The sequence below is a fragment of the Amphibalanus amphitrite genome, unplaced genomic scaffold (genome assembly GCF_019059575.1).
Source record: "Amphibalanus amphitrite isolate SeventyFive unplaced genomic scaffold, NRLGWU_Aamphi_draft 000309F_arrow, whole genome shotgun sequence".
Lineage (NCBI taxonomy): Eukaryota > Metazoa > Arthropoda > Thecostraca > Balanomorpha > Balanidae > Amphibalanus > Amphibalanus amphitrite.
In genome coordinates this window covers 303558-324697 of record NW_024881804.1, presented here as the reverse complement: position 1 = coordinate 324697, position 21140 = coordinate 303558, and the positions used below count along the sequence as shown (strand labels likewise).

The window sequence follows — 21140 nt, the reverse complement described above, 5'->3', positions numbered from 1 at the left end:
TCCATACAAAGGGGGCGCCAAACCGTCAAAATCGGGAGCTAAAAGCCCGCGCCGTGCTAGGGGGCGTTATCGCGCTCCCCCTCAGGTTTTTCGCAAATATCTGAAAGACGGCTGCGCGCAGCGTCGCCATTTTCAGCTTACCTTATCATGCATCTTTTTCCACATGATGTAAAAATGTCTGACGCGGGTGATGGAAGGTCAGGTCACCAGGTTATGCCAAGTGACCTAGCCTAAGAAAAAGTTCAAATGCTTACCATTGCTATACCGACTGAACGATTGCTTTGAACCTTTCAGCGATTGATGAAAGCAACACTACTCATGAAATGTATATCTCGGAATTTCGATATCTGTGACCTAAGGTCAGGTCAGTTGTGCGACGTCTCCATTAGGTAGGTAGGTATAATTAAGTCTTTGGGAGAAAACTGAAAGGCATCTCTTTTGGACGAGCGCCGTTTTAGACAATATCAAGCATTGGGATACATATAAAATTAACACACTGAATAAGAACATTGCACCTAGTGTGACCATTCATTATGTCCCAGAGGTCATCCCATGTCATGAAAGGTCCGCAGCAGTTTTTTTTTAATAACTTATGATAGATTCAAGCTAGAGCGATAAAAACACCTCAGCTGTGTTCAGCTCGACGATACGCATCGACTGCTATGCAGCATGACCTTTCCCGGTCAGATCATGACCTTGACCTGAGGTCAAATTCTCAAAATTACCTTTCATAAGGTCAACCTTTAGTTTGGTCGACGTGTCTCGACGACAGAAACGCAATGCTGGCAAACGTAATGTCGAGACTCTCTTGAGTCAAAAGTTAGTGCAGGAAAACATTGTTCTTAAAAAGGCTATTTTTAGAGTCTTTTGCCCTCTGAAGGCTAAACCGCTGACCTGAGGTCAAATCTGAGCGCAGCTTGCAGAAATACTGTTAAAAGGGCTATTGAATGCGCTTTTCTGCGGCGCTATAGCTCTATTGGTTTTCGAGTTATGTGCCGCTGCTTCGAAAACGGAAAATTGTTGAAACAGGCAACATTTTACCTTTGATGACCTCTGGTGACCTCACATTCGACCTGACCAAAAAATGACCGTTTTATTTTCGTCCTGTTTTTTTGACGACGTTAGGCGGCACGGGCGGACATCGATAGCAGCGCCTCTATCGGTCACTAGGAAAAGCTGGGCTGTAGGCGACGAAATACCGGCTGAGTTGTCACACGTTGAATAGGTTTATAATAGACATCCGTCTTGTGAAAAAGTTGAACTTTTGCCTTCAATATTTCTAAAGGCAATTTTAGAAGTGTCTTCACATATATTACAAAACCGTTTAGATTATTGTATTCACTTCAAGCCTTCCCTATTGTTCTTGACGATGATGCGGGAACTATTTCTAATAAGTGTTTCTAGCTTAGTAAAAGAACATATGGTGCAAACGATAAAAAAGCATAAATGGAAGATTTTGAATGCAATTTTATCTAGCAATTAATGCTAAATTCTCTACAGATCAAGGAAAAGGTGCATGCTAACTGATAATTTAAAGTTCTTGGGGCCAGTTGTTTTCTTCTTTTCTTACGTCGCCCCAATAGCCGCGAATACACTTGTGATAACGCCTATCGATCTTTCGAATGCCGCTTATCGCGTGTCACTACGCGGCCCAGGAACCGAGTTAGACGAGGGAGTGTGCCCCCCCCCCCTCCCCAGCAGGACACGGATAACTCAGATCACCAGCACGGCACGGGTTAAAAGTCGTAGATGGGCACCGTTACCCTAGCCAAAGATATTAGCAAAAAGGTGACCTCCATTTACTGGTGGGGCATTCCACGATAGATCGACCAAAAAAAAAATTAAATTGACACCCTCATATTTTATTTTTCGCTCAAAATTGGTGTATAGGGTAGAAATGGGCGGGAAAACCAGCTGTGGCAAGGATAATTTTTTTTGACCTACATTTTTCGAGATATAGCCTCGGGCAATTCCTGGAGGTCACGCAGCAACCCTATGTTTGGCGGCTCATAACTCAGAGACTATTGATTTTTGTATAAGGATAACTTTATGTCTTCCAACTTAAAATTAACCAAGGAAACTTTTGGCTATCTCGGATTTTCGATTTTCGAAAATTTTGGTCACGTGACCTCTTGACCTATTTTTTGAAGAGTGACCTTGACACTTTCCCACCTGAAAGTTAAAATTTGGTCTGATGACGATTCAAGCCTTATCAATGGTCGTTCATATGCGACAATAAAAACATGGCTATCGGCCTGCATTGACCTCAGGTCAGGTCATCTTTGTGACCTGCCCATTATAAGTCAATGGCAAAAGTACCGGCTAGGCCACTAAAACGCATCGGACTGGTACAGTTACTTCATAATCATACCATATTAGGTTATTATTGATCACTCTGGTGCAATTTTGCATCAGTGACCCGCGGAAAGGTCATCCGAGGTCACATTATGACTCACGACATTCATATGCCTTTTATGTCTATATCTTTTGATAGAATAGGTATAGGGATTTGGGAAACACATCAATTAGTTCACTTTGGCCAGGCGCATCATGCCATACGCAGCATTATATGTTAAGGTCATTTCGTGACCTTGACCTAGGGTCAAATTTTGGTCAAATTTCATATTTGACCTTTCGAAATAAAAACTTATACAATTCGATCCGACTGGAAAAAGCAAACACGATGGCGCTATTTTATACATCTGACTTCATAAACATAATAAGATATTGGCGAAAAACGTTTTTATTCCGTGAAAAATGTTTATTTTCAGCCAGATTAAATAACAATATTTTGGCGTGGTAAAGGCATTCGAGGTGCATAGACACGTTGGCGTAAGTACTTGTACCTAAGCAATTCACGCTCATATGACTCGGTGTTGCGGTCATTTCTACAGGTACCAATCTAAAAAAAAATAGCATAGGTAGATATGTGATGATCAGCAGTTTCGTACATTTGGCATGAATAATAATCACTCACATAAATCACTCACAAGCTCGCTTCGCCAGGGCCAAAACTGTGAAGGGGACGAGACAGTACCACAGATTCTGTCCAGTTGACCTGACCACAGTCCGCGTCCACGAGCTTTCAGAAGATCGGGAGGGCAAGGAAGTCAAAGTGTCTTAGATAAGCACATACAAAGTAGACGAGCTTGGAAAGTTGCACTGTTGGATCGGACCAATGTTGTGTTGTGTTGTTGTGAATATGTTGTCGGTTTGCTGTGTGCCGTGCGTGCCGATTAGGGTGTACATAGGAAAATGTTTTATGTGAGTGATTATTATTCATGCCAAATGTACGAAACTGCTGATCATCACATATCAGCTACCTATGCTATTTTTTTTTTTAGATTGGTACAGGGACCCGCAGTTGCTTCTGTACACACTAGTAACGGGTTACAAATAAAAAATGAGACTTTTTTAAAAAGCGTATATTTCAGCATTCTGAAGCCGTGTCTCATCCGTAATAGCCTTGTTCGAAGCACCGAAGCTTTGCGTGTCAGCCTCAGAGACGAAGAAGCGTTTCGTGACCGCCGTCCGAGACGCGACGCACCTTGGTCTTGACACCTCTCATGAGGTTCTGGACGATGTTCAGGTCGAGCTTCTTCAGCTTGGCGCGGATCCGTCGCTTCAGGGCACCTGCTGTCTCAGCCTCCCAGTCGCCTTCGTACACAGCCTGCTTCAGGTGGCTCCAGAGCCTCTCAATTGGCCGGATCTGAGGTGCTGCTGGTGGGTTATGGGCACGTGCAACCGTTGGAATTTTGAGCTCCTTCAGCTTCTTGGTGACTGACGTCTTATAGTGAGCCGTGGCGAGGTCAGGCCAAAATATGACCTTTTTTCCACGATGGTGGGTTGTTATGAACTTCTTCACAATAGGTATGCAGTTCTTTTCGTAGAAATCTCCGTTCATGGCATTTCCTTCTACGAATACTGGTTCACTCATTCCTTCGCTTGAGATGGCCAGCCAGAGCATCACTTTTTTGGGGAACTTGCCTTTCTTCGCAAACCGGACTGCGGAGGGCGTGTTCTTCTTATCGCTTGTATAGAAGCCCTTATTGGCGACGCAGCTGTTGTTTTTTAATGAAAAGTACGTCTCATCGTCCATGATAATAACCGTTTTTCCACTAGGTTTCATTGCAGTCTTTCGAAGGATAGTGCAAGCCGTCTTCTGGCGTTTTTTCTGCTTTTCAGTAACGTCCGGAACGGTCTGTCGCTTTCGGTACTTTAGTGATGTTTTACCCTTGAGTATCCATGACACATATTGCTGGCTGATACCGTATTTTCTTGCGGCACGTGGCTGTGACGCCCCTATTTTTTCCTTCATGTCTGTCTGGAGACGTTGACATTTTGCCGGGGGCATTTTCTTTGCAGGACGACCACTCCCGCTCTTCCGCGACAATGGCACACCTTCATCACACTGTCGCATGATCCTGTATAGTGTTGATTTAGGAACGTGCATGTTTTTGAAGTGTTTGTATGTAAAAGCTTTGCCCTTACTCCAGTTCTCCATATAGAATTGTCCAACGACCTTTCGACGTAGGCCACATGATATTGCATCAAAGGGTGGCATGGCTGCACTGATATTTTTTTAATTTCATGTCATAAAAAACAACAATCACGCGCATCCACACATGCAAGATTTGCGGTTGCACGAGCTTTTCATGCGGAGAAATAACGCAAGCAAAAAAGTCTCATTTTTTATTTGTATGTCTATATTTCAGCGTATTCTTTGCCTGTGACACCGTTGGAGGCGAATTGGGAAATGATTGTGTGCTTATTAAAACCACCATCTGAAGGGCTTTAAACTGATGTGCTGCTCTCCTAATTCAGTGAACTTTTTATGGCTATATCAGCAAAACATTGTTTTCAGCGCTTTTTCCTGCCCCATTCCTTCCGAAACCTGGAACCGCTTATTCCATTTACTCCTGCCATCTGACGATGGTCGTGCTGACTACTAGTTCCGGCGCTAGTTACTGCTCCAGTTTTGCACCCGGCACAAACTCAGGCGGCACCGGGCCGTGGCTCGACCATGGGGAGGGTCGGACCGAGCCGACTGCCTGGGGCGCGATTAGATCGGACGCCCTGCTGGGGAAGGGGACGGGAGTGAGGGGGAGTGGAGGAGGTGGTCACGTGGTCCGTCCAAGCTCGCAGACGACCTGACCTGTCCTGCGCCCAGCCATGTTCCATGATCCAAAATGGCACGACAGCTGTGGAATGCCTGGAGGAGACGCTTCGAAAGCGAACTTCAGCAGCACTAATTAACCATATTCTGTGGATGACATCGATGCAGTAGTTATCTTTATTTTTTAAAAGATATATTTCAGCAGTTTTTTAAGCACATCATGGAAGCTTATAAACATTTGTGTATGTTATCGGCAACCCGGCTGGCCAGACCGAGACGGTGCCGCATTTAGTTCTCATCGATGTTAAACCTATACACTCATTTTCCTCCACTGACGAAGGCACGTTGTTGTCCGAAACGTTTGGTTTTATTCGCATTGTTTTTTTATATTGTCATTGTCCGTGAGAAAACATACTCATATGGACTGGTCTCAGTTCATATAGAAATTGTTGCACATTCATCAACACAGATAAAATGAATGTTAGCCCTCACCACACATATAAGTAGAGGTAAGTAGACCGCGCCCGCTGTTTTACACCAATAAATCGCGGCAAAGCGAAGGATTGCGACGATTCTTTGGTGCCCTGGAGTTAATCAATTTTACAACTTCCCGGAAAATTAAATAGCCTTTATCATTTTTGCATCTTGTCTGAGCATTTTAAATCCCTGAACCAAATTACCTTTAACCTGTGATTATTTTTCTCAAGATCATGTCAGGCCAGAATAGCAATTGAAAGTCAGCGCACATCTTCTGTGTGTTTCCATAGTCGTTTCGTGATTAGCAACGTGACAACATGTGAAATATACTATCTAATGTTTGTCTCATTAATTGTTGTGGGTGCCAAGGTCACGTGAAACTCAGGTTGTCATTTACTTAAAATGATCTCGGTTAACTTCCTTAAATTTACACCTTTTTACTGTGGTTTTTAGGAAGTGTTGGTTTGAAATTTAGCACCCATTTTAGCATTTGAAAACTAGGCATACTTAGGTATCAGTTATAGTGCCTATGCAATATGTTGCAAGGCTGTAAGTGCTGGTTAACATTCTATATAGCCGGCAGAACGCCTAATGGGTGATCTGGCGTGACCCGTCCTACCCCAAATGCTTTAATACATCATCTTTGATCAAAGCAAGTGCAAATTCGGAGCCAGAAGCAAGCCAAGTCCCAGCAAACTTCACTTGTAGAAATTCTAGCAGGACCCAATTTTCCGTGCTTTTGGGTTATTAACCTGATCTGGGAGGTCAACCAGTGACCTAGGATCTCAGCATTGACGAGGACATAAAAATAATTGGCTTTTTCTCGTCAGCGATGACCAGGACCCTCAAATCATCGGATTTCTCTCGTCACGAGCAGCACGCTCTTTTTTATTTTTCAGCGAAGCCATGGCTCTTTTTATCAAGGGCCGAATGGCTGAGGGTTTCTACGCCCCTCCGCTACATGTAAGACGCTGAAAAGAAATGCCTAAATAGGTGAGGGTTAAATATCGATTGCTTTTTAAGTGCCGAAGCCCGAAACACTTTAATTTACTTCGATAGCAGTTTTTAAGACCAACGAGCTCGAATAATATAACTTCTTGAACAATGTAAGCACCACATAAAATGAATCGTGAGAGAAGCGGCTCAAGATTAAGAAACTATGAGACACTTAATAAAAAACGGCATAGATTAGAAACTGCACCTAACTTGCACTGGTTTTTAAACCTTTTCGTTGCAGACTGGTAGATTAAATTTTAGGATTGATTTCAGCTGATGCTCAAATGGAGCTTTTCATTCGTTCATTCATGCGACCATCCAATTCCATTCATAAAAGAAGCCAGTGACAAAATTGTTCATTTTAGATAAGTGTGAAATACAAACTCAATAAAAGTTTAATGATACGGCAAATTTGACAGCTTTTATATGAACAGACAAATAACTTTAACGAATCAAGGTTGCGAGCCCCAAATAGGGGAGAGTGAGGTATAGATGAGCCAAGGGGCAAGTTTAGCCACCCCATGTTTCTCAGCTCCTGTCCTATGGCGCTGATTGACTTGAGCTTCCACGTGCCGTTCGCTTACGATGCTGCAGTCTTTCACGTGAGACGGCAACGTTCTCACGCTCAGCACCCGGTAACATGTGGTATCGCCCCTGATAACTAAGACATGTTTTGCCTTTAAAATGAGATGGTTGTTATCTGCGGTGCATGGTTATTTTCCTTAGCCGGTGTCATTAATCAAAAATGCAGATGAGCCATTTTCACCTGGGGGAAGATGAGCCGGATAAGCCATTGTTGTCTCCGCTGTCGAAAACCAAACTGAGCTGCGCTTGTTTCTGCTGAATAAAAATGGTAGGAAATTGTTTTTCTTTGTTGATTACACAAGTTGTAGGTGATTTGCCGATTATCTGAAGGATAAAATGATTTCTTCCGTGATAGAAAACTTGACGAGTTATTGGAAGGCTTAAAACAGTCACTTTTTGATGGAGGAAAAAAAAACTTTGCCATAAGTATGTATGTCATGGAGTAAATAAAAGAGCCAACTCTTCGCCGCGCCCGGGAAAAGAAGAGGTTCGCTTTTTCAATCCATGCTCAACTTTCCCCACGACGTGTCTCAACTTACCCCGCCCATGGGGTAAGATGAGCAACGTGCAAGATCATTTTTGACGTAGCCTTTCAGTACAAAAATAAGCGGTATGAAACATTTCTGGCCACCATTACATACGCAATGACCACTCTGTCCGTCCAACCCGTAAACGCAGAAAAATGATCAGTATCAGTCAAATCAGCCTGTAGCTTACGAAAAACAAAAGTGGCCCAACTTACCTCATTCTTCCCTACGTTACACAATTGAGGGCATTCTTAGGCCATCACAGTATTTGTCAACAATTGTTGTTTGGGGGGCTGGGGAGGGTGGTTACTGGCTCATAAACTGTCCCCTCCCCCCCCCCCCCCCCCAAATACAAGAAAACGAAACTGATCATCCGCGAAAAGAACTATTAAGCTCGAACCAAGGTGACGAATCGATTTATAAGTATGCAGGATGACTAACGATGCCACTTTTTGACTTCTTGTGTCAAATAAATTCCATCATCTGGATAGCATTAGCACGTCAACATTCTATTTGACATTTTACAACAAACGTATACTATTTGGCGCGACTAGCCTCATAAATGTTCTGAAACTAAAACCGTTTCTTCGCAATGAACTTGGACCACGTCATCCCAGCTTATGCACGACAAAAATAAAATAATGCTTCAGGATCACTGGCCTGAATTCGAATGCTTAAAGTTTACTCAAAACCGGTGTGGCTGAGGCACTCTTCGCCACATCTCGTGACGGCCACCATTGTATTGCATTTTTCGGTAAGCTATAAGTTAATAAGGAAAGCATTGGTGAGTGGGTTGAAAATAGCCCCCCCTCCAACCCCCCCCCCCTCCTTCTTCTTGAAACATAAGTAATCGAAAGATCTGGCGATGGTTTATCCACCTCCTCTGCCGCCGCGCTGCGAGGCCTCGATTCGTTCGGTATGTGGCTTCCTGAGCGGTCCTCCCCGGAGGCAAGGTGAAAGGTCATGGCCTGTATCAGAAATTTATACGTTGCTGAATATGTTTTATAGTTCTTCCAAGGCCTTGGACACCGTTTTATTATATCGGATAAACATTGCACTTTCTTGTCAATCAATATATTTAACACGCGCACTGCAGGGGGGGGGTTGTTTTCAACCCCCCCTGTGGTTTTTCGCAGATCGCAAGAAAACGGCGGCGCGCAGCGCCGCCAAATTTTGCATACCTGTTCTCCCAACTGTTGCGCACCTTGAGTGAAAATTTTGACCCCAGGTGACCTATGGTCAGGTCACCAGGTCAGGTCAAGTGACCCTACCTCAGAACGTAAATTTCGAAGTTTGCAATCCCACCAAGCCCACAGTTGTTGAGATAGGATCTTGAAACCCGCAGGAAGTAGTAAGGGCATCACGAGCTACAATTTGTATATCTCGGAATTTTTATATCGATGACCTAAGGTCAGGTCATTTTTGCGACCGGCCCATTATAAGTCAATGGGAGAAATTTCAACTTACTCTGAATGCCATCCTATGACTTCAATATGCTCAGGATCATAGTATTACAGGTCCCTGTTGGTGATTTCGCCGAAACATATCACTTGTGACCTTTGGAAGGTGACCTCCAGGTCATCTGAGGTCACCTGAGGTCACCAACGGTTTTTCTTCAATAACTTGAGATTGAATAGAGATAGAGACTCCGTTCGACGTTTATCGTGTTTGTCTCGTCAATGCGGATCGAATGATATGCAACATGACCTATTTCGGTCAGGTCATGACCTTGACCTGAGGTCAAATTTTCAACTTGACCTTTCGAGGTCATATTATATATCATTCGATGCGCCTTGATGAGCTAAGAACGATGGCGTTCGAATCAACTCTCTATCTCTTCTGTGTAACGAGTTATTCAAGAAAAACTACCGCGAAATTCCCGTTGTGAAAATCGTAACATTTTGTCTTCGGTGACCTCTGGTGACCTCGTTTTTGACCTAGGACAAAAATGACCTTAGTATTTCCTCTAGATAACATCCCGACCTATCCAACGCCGTTTACCGCTTGTCGCTACGTTGCGCCGTTTTCGAGATCTCAGGGGGGGTTGTTTTCAACCCCCCCCCCCTGCAGTTCGTGTTCGGCTCAGACCCGCTGCAGTGCGCGTGTTAAAGAAAACTTGATCATAATCTTATACTGCGGCAATTGTAGTTCTGCTTACGGTTGCCTCTTTATGATACGGGCCACCACCACTTCCACTGCGCTGGAGCTCAGGCGTTCCCCACTCCCCACTACGGACCAGCCCTCGGGCTAGGTGTGTTAGTACTGAGCGCAAACCTGTAGTAGTCACGTGACTTTCATTCACGTAGCGGGAACGGAAGCTATAGGCGATACCAAGGACGGGCTCTGGGGAGGCAACCGGCGCGGAAAAATAGCACGATTGTAGTTTTGGAAGAATATCTGTTGCGGTAAGAGGAATTATATAAAATATACGTGCTAGGAGCAAACATGTGTTATTCCTCCATACTTTGCGCTACATTTCCTTTCTCCAATGGCCAGCACTTAGCAAATAATAGCGCAATTCTAAATTGGTAATATATGTGTACAGTAGCAACTGCGGGTCCCTGTACCTGTAGAAATGACCGCAACACCGAGTCATATGAGCGTGAATTGCTTAGGTACAAGTACTTACGCCAACGTGTCTATGCACCTCGAATGCCTTTACCACGCCAAAATATTGTTATTTAATCTGGCTGAAAATAAACATTTTTCACGGAATAAAAACGTTTTTCGCCAATATCTTATTATGTTTATGAAGTCAGATGTATAAAATAGCGCCATCGTGTTTGCTTTTTCCAGTCGGATCGAATTGTATAAGTTTTTATTTCGAAAGGTCAAATATGAAATTTGACCAAAATTTGACCCTAGGTCAAGGTCACGAAATGACCTTAACAAGTAAGGCTGCGTATGGCATGATGCGCCTGGCCAAAGTGAACTAATTGATGTGTTTCCCAAATCCCTATACCTATTCTATCAAAAGATATAGACATAAAAGGCATATGAATGTCGTGAGTCATAATGTGACCTCGGATGACCTTTCCGCGGGTCACTGATGCAAAATTGCACCAGAGTGATCAATAATAACCTAATATGGTATGATTATGAAGTAACTGTACCAGTCCGATGCGTTTTAGTGGCCTAGCCGGTACTTTTGCCATTGACTTATAATGGGCAGGTCACAAAGATGACCTGACCTGAGGTCAATGCAGGCCGATAGCCATGTTTTTTATTGTCGCATATGAACGACCATTGATAAGGCTTGAATCGTCATCAGACCAAATTTTAACTTTCAGGTGGGAAAGTGTCAAGGTCACTCTTCAAAAAATAGGTCAGGAGGTCACGTGACCAAAATTTTCGAAAATCGAAAATCCGAGATAGCCAAAAGTTTCCTTGGTTGATTTTGAGTTGGAAGACATAAAGTTATCCTTATACAAAAGTCAATAGTTTTTGAGTTATGAGCCGCCAAACATAGGGTTGAAGCGTGACCTCCAGAAATTGCCCGAGGCTATATCTCGTTAACCGTTCGTCGAAAAAAAAAATCATCGCCACAGCTGGCTTTCCGGCCCAAAACAACCCCCTAGACGAATTTTGAGCGAAAAATAAAATATGAGGGTGCACAGCTTTGGTCGATCTATCGTGGAATGCCCCTGGTGCAGTCCTCTTTCTCCCGGTGATGCCCCCTCCTTGTTCTGGAAGCGTCTCACTTATGCTGGTATGCCTCACTTCCCGGGGGCGCCCAACCTCTGCTTGGATCGCCTAATCCATTATGGAGAGACCCACTTCGCCTCATTTCTTCCTTCTAAGAACGACCAATTTGCTGTAGGCGGCCCACTTATCTGGGACGCCCATCTTCTGCTAGAAGTGCCCCTCTTCTTCCTGATGCGTCCCACTTCTGCTACGAGTGCACCTTTTCTGTTAGGGCGCCCCTTTGCTGCTGAGGAGTCTTTTTTCTTCTGTCAATAGGGCGGCCCTCTCCTGTTGGGCGACCCCAAATTCTGCTGGAGGCGCCCCACTTCTGCCCAACTTTTGGTGGGGTGCCCCTCTCTTGCAGGGGGCACTTCTCTTTTGCTGGAGACGTCACTCTTGTGGGGGCGCCCTTCCACTGCGGGGAACGTCTCTCTTCTGCCAGAGGCACCCCTTTTCTTCTTATGGGGCTCCTGTTTTTTTTTTTTCTGGGGCGAGGCGACCCTGTGCTGCTCGGAACGGGGCACACCTCTCCTTTTACTGGGGCACCGCCCCTCTGATGGGGTTGCCCTTCCGCTGTCTCATGGGCGCCCCTCTTGGTAGAATATACTCCTTTTCTTTTTGTAATGGGGCGCCCCTCTTCTACCGGGGGCGCCCATCTGCTGCTGGGGCGTCTGTCTTCTGCCGGATATTGTCAATGGGGCGCCCATATCCTGTTTGGCGGGCCCAACCTCTGCTGGAGGCTCCCTATTTCTGATTAACTTTTGCTGTGGCGCCTCTCTTCTGCTGGGGCGCCCCTCTTCTGCTTGGGGCGCCCCTCTTCTGCTTGGGGCGCCCGTCTCCTGCTGGAGACCCCTCTCTTCTGCTGGGGCGCCCCTCTTCTGCCAGTGGCACCCATTTTCTTATTATGGGGCTCCTTTTTTGCTGGGGCGCCCAGCTGCTGTCAGGGCGCCCCTCTTCTCGGAATGGGGGCGCCTCTCTCCTTTTGCTGGGGCGTCGCTCCTCTTCAGGGGGACACGTCTCCTGCTAAGGGTGCCCTTCCGCTGCCAGGGGCGTCCCTCTTGAACAGAAGGTATTTTATATTCTTGTAACGAGACGCCCTCTTCTGCTGGGGGCGCCCATCTGCTGCTGGGGCGACTCTCATCTGCTGATAATAGGCAATTGGGCGTCACTCTCCTGCTTGGTGAGCCCAACTTCTGCTGGAGGCGCCCTATTTCTGCTGAACCTTTGCTGTGTCGCCGCTCTTATGCTCGGGGCGCCCTCTCTGCCGCGGGATATGGGCGCCTTTTTCGGATGGCGGGGGGGGGGGGGCGGCCGCCCCCGTCGCCCCCCCCCCTGGATCCGCGCCTGAAGGTCAGGTCACCAAAGTTCATCGAAGGACAAATTTTGCCTCTTACGCCACTTGTTGACGAATCGGCGAATAACTTGTGAACGAATAGAGTAGAGCACTTCATGGGCCGGATAAATCCGTTATCCACGGATAAATCCGCGGACCGGATAGGATTGGATTCTAAATTTGTTAAAAAAGAACGGATATGGGCGGGCCGGATTTGGGAATTGAAGGTTGAACCCGGATCAAAACGGATCAAAATTTTAACATTCAACATTGAAGTTAAAAATTAACCTAATGTGTTAACCCTATTAGTGGCAGGGGGGGTTGTTTTCATCCACCCCTCAGGTTTTTCGGGAATATCTCCGAAACCGCTGAAGCTACGATGCTGAAATTTTCTGACTTTTCCTAAAACTAAATTGGGCACATTCCCTGAAAATTTCAAGTTCATAACTTTACCAAGGGCGGCTCCAGAGCACTGGGAATTGGGGGGTCCTATTCGTGAAGCGAGTCATTTGGGCGATGATCACGATGCTGATGTATTATAACTGTATGCACCAGTTTTATCATGTGATAACATATACAAAGTTATTGTGCATCCTCTTTTGACACGTTTTTGCTATAATAGGCGGATCCAGGCGTCCAAAAAGGGGGGTTATGTTTTACCTCCCAACATAGGTGCCCTGACACCGCCTATGCATGACCAATACAATTGTAGTCGTTCTCTCATAAGAAAATTGTAACATAACAAGACCATTACCACCCTTTTTAGAAACAGTACCAACAAAAACCTTATTTGCTATACTTTTTGTGTACCCCCAATCTCAATGATCTGTATCCGCCTATGATTTTTGAAAATGCATATTTTTAGGATCCATGTGAATTCCTGGTTCATTCTTTATCGATCGGCAAAAGTTGCGTTAAGATTGGTTCAGAAACCTGGCCGTGATAAGCAGTCTAAAATGTATCTGCAATTTGCCCGTTTTTTACCCCCCTCAACCCCCCTTTTGACATTTTCTTAATTTTTTTTTTTGAAATGTAGATCACGTTGAGCGAAGTCGAATGCCGTTTGAATTTTGAAAATCGGACGGTTAGATCTCGAGATATCAAGGGGGGGTCGTAAACAGCCCCCCCCCCCTGCCACTAATAGGGGTAGCCAGGAGCCTGCCACTAATAGGGTTAAGCGGCAGCAGAGGTTTGATTAAAGTAATAGGCATCATTTTATGACACTCACTTGTCACAAGACTTGTATGGCTGTTTGGTCCCTTAGATTGAATTTGTTAGTCCAGTTTTGGGTGAAACCAGTTATTGGTGAAACGGATTATTACGGATATTTTTTGGAAGTTTGGCTGCAATACGGGCCATGGGTGGGCCGGATTCTGATATTCAAAGAAAGGCGGATAATGGGCGGATCTGGATATGACTTGCCGGATATGGGCCGGGCAGGATCCTAAAAAGCCTATCCGTGAAGTGCTCTAGAATAGAGCTACAGCGCCGCCGAAAAGTACACCCAGTAGCTCTTACAACGTTTTTTTTTTGTGTGTGGATGTGAAATGCGACCTCAGATTTGATCTAAGATCCACTAATTGCCCTACAGAGGAGAAAACCCATGAAATAAACGGTTTTACAGAAATTGTTTTCTGCAGCAATTCATTTGATTCAAAACCGACACGACATTTAATGTTCCGGCATCGTGTTCCTCGATTTGAGACGCGTCTAATTAAAAAATAATATAACCGTCAAATGTGATTTTGAAAATCTGACCAAGGGCTATGGTGATGACCCGACCAGAAAGGTCATGTTACAAATTAGTCGATTAGTATTGTCGAGCTGAACACATCTTATGTGTTTTCATCGCTCTAGCTCTATAAAAAGTTACTGTAAAAAAAAACTGAATAGTGGATAGTGGATACATGTCATGACCTGATAGCACGTCTTGGGTATAAATAGAGTCACGGGTGCAATTTTCCCATTCAGTGTGTAATGTTTCTCTGTTATTCAATGTTTGGGGGCGTTAAGTATGACTTTCGTCCAAAAGAACACATTTCAATTTGTTCCCGTTGACTTATGCATAATGTTTGCATTCTTGACCTTACAGGTTACAGATATCAAGCTTCAGAGATACGTATTTATTCATGCTGTTAATCTTATCAATCGCCCAAAATTTGAAAGTGATCACTCAGATAGTGTAGCATTGGCGAACAAACTCTTAATTTTCTGGGATGAGGTCACTTGATGTGGCCTGGTGACCTGACCTTGAGCGACCTGGGTATGAATTTTAACATGTGCAAAAATCTTGGACAAAAGTGGGCAGGGCGCCGCCGTTTTTTTAACCCTATTCCTGGCGGGCTCCGCCGGGACAAGAAACTGGCGGGGGGGGGCCGATTCGGCCCCCCCCTGAGATCTCGAGAACGAAGCAAGATAGCGACAAGCGGTAAACGGCATCGGATACGCACGGCCAGGATCTACAATTTTTACTAAGGTCATTTTCAGGTCAGGTCAAAGATGACGTCACAGGGGTCGAAAAAGTCAAAATGGCGGCGCTAGATATGGAGAGAGTTTTTCTCGAATAACTTTCGAATTAGTCAAGATAGGAACAAACTAAGGGCATCATCGTGATCCTCTCGTCAATCCGCATCGAATGATATATATGTTGACCTCGAAAGGTCAAGGTCAAAGGTTGACCTCAGGTCACGTGACCTCGAGGTCATCATGTATATCATTCGATGCGTCTTGACGAGCTGAACACAATGAGACCATCCACGCGTCTGTATCTTGTTCCTGTACGGAGTTATTGGCCAAAAACCTTTGGTGACCTTTGATGACGTCACATGACCTCACAGCTGCCCAACAGCAAAACAGACCTCAAGGTAGTGAAGGTTGACCGTATATGAAGTCATGTATGGTATATGGGGCCATTCCGACCCGTTTTAGTGGTAAAAACAGGGAGTTGATTTTTCCCCCATTGACTTATAATGGGGAGGTCGCGAAATTGACCTGACCTTAGGTCACCGATATCAAAATTCCGAGATATACAAATTGCACATACTGGTACCCTAACTAAACCCTGAAGAGAAGAAATTGATCGGTCAAAAACTCTAGCTCTGGCGTGATTGCAAACTTTTCTGAGGTAGGGTCACCAAACCGCCTCTGGTGACCTGACCTGAGGTCAGATCAACTCAAAATTTTCAGACATGTTGCGTAGAAGCCTTTTAGGAAAAGTCAGAAAATTTGAGCTTCCTAGCTCAACGCGTTTGGGAGAAATAACCAAAAAACCTCAGGGGGGGGCTCCTGAGGCCCCCCCCCGCCAGGAATAGGGTTAAGATCTGCGAAATACCGCAGGAGGGGGAGTGGTGTTCATGTTTAAACACCTCAAGCCCGCCGCGGAGTCATCCTATACTTGTTTCTGTAGTCTGTACGTGTTTCTATTTCTAAGTGTCGTCCTTCCGTGTTTCTCCAGAATATGCCTCCCTGGATCTTCCCAGATGCCGCCTAGTGAGAACCCAGCGGAGCTTCACTTATAGGGCTGCATCCGCCTGGAACGCCCAATTAACACGCAGTTAGACTGGATAGCACCGGAGAGGCCCAAGTGAATCACCAGCGCTGTGTTTTAAACAAAATGTTTTAGGTCTTGCAATGTGTCTCATTTTTAACCATGCTTTTACCAGTGTACAATGACTGAATTCGTAATACCCACCATGTGGAGAATTCTAATAAATGACTCTGACTCTGACTCTGAAAAGCCAAGAACATAAACATTTTCATGGAGCAAACGGTCTTCGAAGTGGAGCTCAGTTGCCATGTACCCACTCAAGTGCGCTCCGTTTTCAAAGAGCTGAAGCAAAGGGCAAAGAGATAGAAGGGCTCAGAGATCAAGCTTCGGGCCGCGCTGAAGTGAACAGAGCTGTAAAAGGTGTGTGTGGCGAGGGAGGGGGGGGAGGGATAGGCACGACAGGCGATTATGAACTGCGAAGTGTGTGAATAGGGCTAGAGAGAGCTAGCGTCCTACGGCGACCTCGGTGAACACTGAACTGATACGGACTTAAGAGGGAGGAGGGGGGCTGATATGGAGTAGACATGTGCATGGATCCGAGTGATTGATCCATGATCTCAGTGGATCTTAAAGCAAACGACAAGCTTGGATCTATAATCCCATTGTATCCCACGTAGAAAATGTATCCTGAATCTCTGAATCTATGATCTCATTGCATCTTATAACAAACCAAAATCAGGATCTGAGATCCGATTGAATCCCACCACATGCAACCTAATGAAACCATATTTCCATGCGACTTGTTTTGAATTTTGAATTTGAATTTGCGTTGTTTTAAATTTTCTCCGTGTACCAACTGCGCCACTGGAGCCGCCCATATACTCCATGACACCCACAGGGTGTCATGGAGTATATGGAGCCTGTGGGCTCCCTGTGGGTGTCATTTTGGTGACACCGTTATAAGTGTAAGCAGCGCTGTGACACCTTTAAATTACACCCGTGGGTATGCAGTTTAACACACCCAGGCGATTATTCCCCCCAGTATCCCTATGGGTGTCAACTTGGTGACACCGTTATAAGCGTTGTGTTGTGACACCTTTAACCCTATAAGTGGCAGGCTCCTGGCTACCCCATATTAGTGGCAGGGGGGGGGGGCTGTTTACGACCCCCCCCTTGATATCTCGAGATCTAACCGGCCGATTTTCAAAATTCAAACGGCATTCGATTTGGCTCAACGAGATCTACATTTCTAAAAAAAAAATAAAATTAAAAAATGTCAATAGGGGGTAGAGGGGGGTAAAAACGGGCAAATTGCAGATACATTTTAGACTGTTTATCACGGCCAGGTTTCTGAACCAATCTTAACGCAACTTTTGCCGATCGATAGAAAATGAACCAGGAATTCACATGGATCCTAAAAATATGCATTTTCAAAAATCATAGGCGGATACAGATCATTGAGATTGGGGGTACACAAAAAGTATAGTAAATAAGGTTTTTGTTGGCACTGTTTCTAAAAAGGGTGGCAATGGTCTTGTTATGTTACAATTTTCTTATGAGAGAACGACTAAAATTGTATTGGTCATGCATAGGCGGTGTCAGGGCACCTATGTTGGGAGGTAAAAAATAACCCCCCTTTTTGGACGCCTGGATCCGCCTATTATAGCAAAAACGTGTCAAAAGAGGATGCACAATAACTTTGTATATGTTATCACATGATACCTTTCATTCACTGTTCGTAAAACTGGTGCAGCATCGTGATCTTCGCCCAAATGACTCGCTTCACGAATAGGACCCCCCAATTCCCAGTGCTCTGGAGCCGCCCCTGGTAAAGTTATGAACTTGAAATTTTCAGGGAATGTGCCCAATTTAGTTTTAGGAAAAGTCAGAAAATTTCAGCATCGTAGCTTCAGCGGTTTCGGAGATATTCCCGAAAAACCTGAGGGGTGGATAAAAACAACCCCCCCCCTGCCACTAATAGGGTTAAATTACACCCGTGGGTATGCAGTTTAACACACACCCAAGCGATTATTCCCGCCAGTATCCCTACGGGTGTTATCTTGGTGACACCATTATAAGTGTAAATAGGGTATCTGAGGGGAGTCGAAACGCACCCTTGTCTGGGGTGTATGACACCATAGTACGGAAACTGGACACCCTTAGGGATAGTACAATGGTGTATCTTGACGCTCATATAAGTGTTATCTGACACCTTTCAAAAACACCCGTGGGTATGCAGTTTAACCACTTACACCGTTAGCAGTGTTTTAAATTTTCTCCGTGTTGTTTGACGAAGACCGACTCAATTCAGTGCCGTAAAACACGGCGGGGTCAATTAGTCAGCGACAGCGTTGTCAGATTTCTGAATAAGATTTCAATACTCCGATTATCTCATGACTGATGACATGTTGTGAACCGAGACGCATGTAAGCCACCGCGAGGAAAAATAGGCCACACCACGGGATGGAAACGCTCTAAGCACTGTATACCACACGCAACTCAAGTTGGGCGCCAGTAGTTCGGTCCAGGTCTCTCTTACACCCCGAGGGCCGGACTGGGAACAGACCCGGGCGCGGGACCCTCAGGGATCGCTCGGCCGGGGGCGTCGGGCGCGGCCAGTAGGACAGTCAGCCGGCCGGCCGGCGCCCCCCCCCCCCCCACACACAGCCCATGTCACACCGCTGATGGAGTGACTACCGACTCAGCCGCCGCCGCCGCCGCCCCGGGCGCGGCCAGTAGGACAGACAGCCGGCCGGCGCCCCCCACACAGCCCATGTCACACCGCTGATGGAGCGACTACCGACTCAGCCGCCGCCGCCGCCGCCCCGGGCGCGGCCAGTAGGACAGTCAGCCGGCCGGCCGGCGCCCCCCACACAGCCCATGTCACACCGCTGATGGAGCGACTACCGACTCAGCCGCCGCCGCCGCCGCCCCGGGCGCGGCCAGTAGGACAGTCAGCCGGCCGGCCGGCGCCCCCCACACAGCCCATGTCACACCGCTGATGGAGCGACTACCGACTCAGCCGCCGCCGCCGCCGCCCCGGGCGCGGCCAGTAGGACAGACGGCCGGCCGGCGCCCCCCACACAGCCCATGTCACACCGCTGATGGAGCGACTACCGACTCAGCCGCCGCCGCCGCCGCCCCGGGCGCGGCCAGTAGGACAGTCAGCCGGCCGGCCGGCGCCCCACACACAGCCCATGTCACACCGCTGATGGAGCGACTACCGACTCAGCCGCCGCCGCCGCCGCCCCGGGCGCGGCCAGCAGGACAGCCGGCCGGCGCCCCCCACACAGCCCATGTCACACCGCTGATGGAGTGACTACCGACTCAGCCGCCGCCGCCGCCACCCCGGGCGCGGCCAGTAGGACAGTCAGCCGGCCGGCCGGCGCCCCCCACACACAGCCCATGTCACACCGCTGATGGAGTGACTACCGACTCAGCCGCCGCCGCCGCCGCCCCGGGCGCGGCCAGCAGGACAGTCAGCCGGCCGGCCGGCGCCCCACACACACAGCCCATATCACACCGCTGATGGAGCGACTACCGACTCAGCCGCCGCCGCTGCCGCCCCGGGCGCGCTCATTACTGTTCATTAATAAAGCCTAATTAATGTCCTCCTCGTCTGCCTATTGTTGGGCAGCTGCGGAATTTAGTATCGGCCTTCTGTTCTCTGTAATTACGGTGACGATAAACAGCGAACGATGGAGAGAGAGAGCAGGGGCTCCGATAAACTCGTATATCGCCTCCGAGAGGGCCGTTCCATCCCTGCCCGATCCACGCCGGCCCTCACCCATTCGACCGGTCGTAACCCACTCCAAAGCACCTTCCCAACTCCTTGAAACACCCCTCCCCGTGCTGAAGGAGCCCCGTCGCTGAGCGGCAGGGGACGCCGCTAAGGTCATCCATCAAGACCACAGCCAGGTGGGTATATCGGCCGGGCCGGGACGACGGGCCGACTGACGTCTTTTTGTTGGCGGGCGGGCCGGCGCGGTCGGCCCCAGTGAAAGCAGGGCCGGACGGGTCGGGGTGACTTGGTGCAGTTGACGTCATGTAGAGTGGTTCACCTCGTCAATCAGAGCCGCGAGTGGAGAAGCGCCGACTTGGAGTGCTCGGAAACCGGCGGAGTTTGTGAGGGATTTTGGATCTGAATCTGAAGGAAGGAGAGTGAATGTCCGGTGCCTTATTGGTTGTGGAGGGTTCGGAGCATGCTACGGCATTTGTTGGAATGGAGGCAGGAATAAATAGCATTGTTAGCTAAAGTGTGAGTGCAACAAGAAGACCAAAAGAGACAAGACATGGCGACGTCATTTCGAAAATTTTCTTGACCTGAACTTCGAAACAGCAACAGCACAACACAAGCAGCAGCCACATTTGGCCATCGATTCTACTCACTCGTGGCAGGACGTTGAAGACGAAGCTTCTAGGGTACCCTCGTCTGAAAGGTAGTGGACGGCCCTCCTCGTTCAGCCGGCACCTCGGCCCAGAGACGGCGGTCTGAGGAAACGTCCTCACCCGAGCACCGTGACCACTGGAAGCGCTCGTCGCCGACGCCAGGCCCACTATCTCCTCCAGTTCCGGACCCTCGGACAGTAGAGGCGATGGCACAGCGCGCTAGGCGGCAAAATCGCCCCTAGGCGCAACTCCGCAACAAGAGGACACTGACGCACGAGTCGGTCGCTGCGCGGGGGACCACATCCTGGGCCGCTATCTGCAGCGGAGGGGCTGAAAACATGTCAGCCCGGACGGACGGACGGCGCCTCGGCCCCGCACCAGTGTCTCCCGGGCAGACACACTGAAAAACAATTGAACACCGTTAACTGGGTAAGTGGTTATTCTGCATACCGGAGTTTATATATACCCAATAATGGGTGTTCAGGGAGCCTTTGACACCTTTAACCGTGTATGACAGGCTTCATGACACTGTAATAAGTGTAACAG

At 47.3% G+C, this 21140-nt stretch overlaps 1 protein-coding gene across 2 annotated transcripts in view; it reads right to left on the bottom strand.

The window, feature by feature from the left end:
* Positions 1-20719, bottom strand: part of LOC122388125 — a 50751-nt gene extending 30032 nt beyond the window's left edge. The window contains exon 1 of one of the 2 annotated variants that reach the window (XM_043378923.1): positions 20595-20719. The gene's annotated coding sequence lies outside the window, so the exon portion shown is untranslated. The remainder of the gene's footprint in view (positions 1-20594) is intronic. The other variant, XM_043378924.1, reaches the window with a different exon arrangement.
* Between the last annotated feature and the right edge of the window lie 421 nt (positions 20720-21140).